The sequence below is a fragment of the Nannobrachium achirus genome, assembly GCF_963921795.1.
Source record: "Nannobrachium achirus genome assembly, chromosome: 2".
Taxonomy (NCBI): Eukaryota; Metazoa; Chordata; class Actinopteri; order Myctophiformes; family Myctophidae; genus Nannobrachium; species Nannobrachium achirus.
The window spans coordinates 17602976-17607143 of record NC_137811.1 but is presented as its reverse complement, the minus strand read 5'-3'; positions in this window follow the sequence as shown (position 1 = coordinate 17607143).

The window sequence follows — 4168 nt, the reverse complement described above, 5'->3', positions numbered from 1 at the left end:
ACTGAAACTTAAGTGAAATCACTTACCCTACCTTTAATGTCCTACTTCATCATACACCAGTGTCACACAAAGGTAGGGAAAAAAGGAGATCTACAAGCTCAAAACGCATCGCAAGAGATTCATTGAACTAATTTTGGACTCAAGCTTTCCACCAGACAACAATATTCTGAACTTTATAGTCTAAAGCAAATCAATGTATTGATTGAAACTAAGGCTGGGATTTTAACTGATTAATTTTGATTAATGAATTACAGAACAATTAAGCGATCAATGTACGCATTTTAAACCAAACAGACAACAAACCCCAGTGCACGCAATGGGAGAAGTCAAATATTTATATGCGTTTTAAACATGCGATTAATTTTGATTAATTCATTACAAAGCCTCTAATTAATTACATAAATAGTTTTAAATCGAGTCCCAGTCCTAATTGAAACCAATTCCCTTTGTGATGTGAATCCTTGTAACGTGTAATTCTATTCTATTTTTATTTTATTTTATCATCACGCTATACAACAGCTCAAACGGTTAATACAAACATCAGCCTCAGTTTCACCTCCCAAACCTCCCAAACGATGTATGCTATGAAATGTGCCCGCTCCCCCCAAGGTTACACAGCACAATCATTTAGTCCCCCACCTCCCTCTCCCTCTCCCTTTCCTCTCCTCCTCCTCCTCCCACCTCCTCCTCCTCTCCTCCTCCTCCCCCTCCCACCTCCTCCTGTTTCTTTCCCATGTCCATTAGACCCTCCAGACTAATCGAGCAGCGCCAATTGCTCCCGCGGTGAGATCATTAAGTAAATTATTTTAAGATCAAACGGCCCGGCCGTGGGGGCCACAATGAAGTCCTATGTGATGGTAAAAAAGCTTCAGAAACCTCCTCCTCCACCCTCCTCCACCCACCCCCTCACTCAAATTAAGGTCCGGTGGGTGTGGGTGGGTGGGGGGGTTCTAAACCTCTCAGGTGGATGCCCCCTCCATTAGGTGCCTTTTAGCCGCAGGCTAAGCTAGGAACCTCTCTAATTGGTACCCTGGAACAGACCTAGAAGCCACTGACAGGATCAGACCTGCACCGCCGGGGCTGGGAGGGCAGCGGCTGTTCCGGGGGCCGGAGTCAGCCGTGATAGACAACCCTAATGGTTCACTGTATGGAGGGAGAGAGAGAGAGAGAGAGAGGGAGAGAGAGAGAGAGAGAGAGAGAGAGGGAGAGAGAGGGAGAGGGAGAGAGAGAGAGAGAGAGAGAGAGAGAGAGAGAGAGAGAGAGAGAGAGAGAGAGAGAGAGCAGGGACGTGCAGAGAATGTTAGAGAGGCAGGGTAGGGGCTGACATTTCTAAAAAGGGCCTTTTGTTGAAAACATCGAAAATAGCCAACCTCCAAGCGTGGAGGTCTGCTATTTTCGATGCTTGATTTCAACACATTTCTTGATTTCAACATAAGATGCTGCATTCAAGTTCAGGAGAGTTTGGACAAGGCCATTCTCTTGAATGCCGCCTTCAGGTATGGCATGGAAAGAGGACATTTGCATTTCTTTCACCCAGAGTAAAAACTGCATTCATGGTCTGGAGAGGGCACTTTTTACAGATGGATAAAAGGGCAGGGGCTCAAGCCCCCTTTGATGTCTATGTGTGCACGTGCCTGAGAGAGAGAGAGAGAGAGAGAGAGAGAGAGAGAGAGAGAGAGAGAGAGAGAGAGAGAGGGAGGGAGAGAGAGGTCAAACGATTGACTTCAACCTCGTAGATTACTACGTAAGTACTGTAGGTCATAATACCGAAGAAGGTTCATATTATGGGTTAGGGTTAAATAAGAAATAAGAAAATTTGAAATCCTGTGATTCCTTAAGTCCAGTGGTTCTCAAGTTGAGGTCCGGGGACCCCCAGGGGTCCTTGGGGGGGTTCCAGCGTGATCCCTGCAGCAAAATGTGTGAATATTGCAGCACTGTAACCACTTTAATCAGCTACCAGTATTTGAAAATAGCTGATGTATATACATGTATATGTAGATCGTAATTTTTGAATATTTTTTAATCATTTTAACGACACAAATCTTGCATGGGGGGTCCCTGGCACACACTAATTTCATATGGGGGGGAGGGTTGGTAATTTCATACCAATGTGGGGGTCCTTGACATCAAAAAGGTTTGAGAACCTCAGGCTTACAGACTCAACGTGTCATGTTTCGTAAGAGCAGAGTTTTTATGTAGATGGTGTTTGAGGTCACATGTCATTCAAAGTGCTTTTCTGTTGTCTGCGCTCTCGATGGCACCAATTAACAGTGACACCGGGACCGCTGCCGCGGTCACCGGAGGCATAGGACACCCAAGGATAAGACACGCACACACGCACACACACACGCAAGACATGCACCACGTTAAAAGCGCCACTGTCAGGCAGAAGCCTCGCATCTCCAAGTTTCAAACGTGTACGTTTTTTTCGTAAAATAAAGGCCTGCTTCATCATACAGGACCGTCGCACAAGGCTAGTGAAAATAGCAGATCTACAAGCACACAACGCCTCGCAGCGCGAGGCGTTGTGTGTTTGTAGATCAGCTGTTTTCACTAGTTTAAACCATTTATTTTAAATGAAAGATACAAAACAAACGGATTGGGACAGACAAGGTTTCCCCCCGACAACGACGAAAAGCATCACAAATGTGTGCAGTTACAGTGTGTGTGCGTGTGTATACTGTGTGCCTGCGTGCGTGCGTGCGTGCGTGCGTGCGTGCGTGCGTGCGTGCGTGCGTGTGTGTGTGCGTGAGCGGCTGTACCTTGGTGCCCCGCTATGAATCGACATGGTCTCAGAAGCCATTAGACAGTGATTAGTCACAAAGTGCTGCAGCATGGCCTGACAGCGTGGATCTGCGTTGGGTCACGTCTACAGCAGAGGTCAGCACCATTAACAGCATGTGCTGGAAGGCCTGCATGCGTGTTTAACGGCAGGTCACTGTCTTTTACACCACAATGTTATCGTTGTTGCTGGTGTTGCTGTTGTGCGAGCTGAAGGCCACGTAAGCATTTGCTTGTAAAGTTGAGTCAGATTATGTATACAGTTACATGTATATGATATAAATACATTCCACTGTATACTGTATACACACAGTAAACATCTCAGTGTATCTCAGGTATGTTCGTCACTGTCTGGCCAAAACCTCTTAACTCCATTTTTTTTGGCATAAATCAGGGCTATTGAACATCTGTGTGTTGGTTAAAATAATATTGAACCAATGAAAAGTAGTAAAAAGCCCTTCAGTCAAAACCTCCTAACTCCACTTGAGCTCATTTTCCCAAAAATGAACATTTTGGAGTTAGGAGGTTTTGGCCCGACAACAGAGATATACAGTATATACTGTGTGTGTGTGTGTGTGTGTGTGTGTGTGTGTGTGTGTGTGTGTGTGTGTGTGTGTGTGTGTGTGTGTGTGTGTGTGTGTGTGTGTGTGCGTGTGTGTGTGTGTGTGTGTGTGCGTGTGTGTGTGTACTCACAGTATACAAGCAGACATGATAACGAATGACAATGAAAGGCAGCCATCTTTGTCCAGTTGATGGAGTGTCGAAGTTACAGTAGCCCTCGCTGTACCGCGCGTATGTGCGCGTGCGCGCGGGGGCGTGCATGTGTGTGTGTGCTTGTGTGTGTGTGCGTGCGTGCGTGCGTGTGTGTGTGTGTGTGTGTGTGTGTGTGTGTGTGTGTGTGTGTGTGTGCGCGCGTGTGTGTGCGTGTGTGCGTGCGTGCGTGGGACAGGAAGCAATGCAGCAAAGTGACGAGGGTGATTCATCCCTGTTTGGCGCGTAGCGTAGCGCTGCGTGTCATCAATCACCTGCTTTTAATTAGTGATGGCTTCCCTTTGTGGCTGAGAAATGAGCATGTCATTCAATCTGGGACCCCCTGCTGCTCGCCTGCAGAGCCCCGTACCGGGGGTTTGTCAGTCCCTGTGGTGTAGATCAGTGGTTCTCAAACTGTGGGTCGGGACCCCCAGGGGGTGGTCCCCACATTATTTTGGGGGGTCCCCAATTTATTAACTTAATGTGCAACATTGTTTTGTCACTCAACAGTAAACAAACCGACAAAGTTTGAGCGTATAGAGGGTATCTGCACATTTCTAAAGCGACAATTTAAGGACTTTTAAATACCTAAAAAATTACAAATTAAACATTGGCCAAATTTTCAAATATTTGTGGC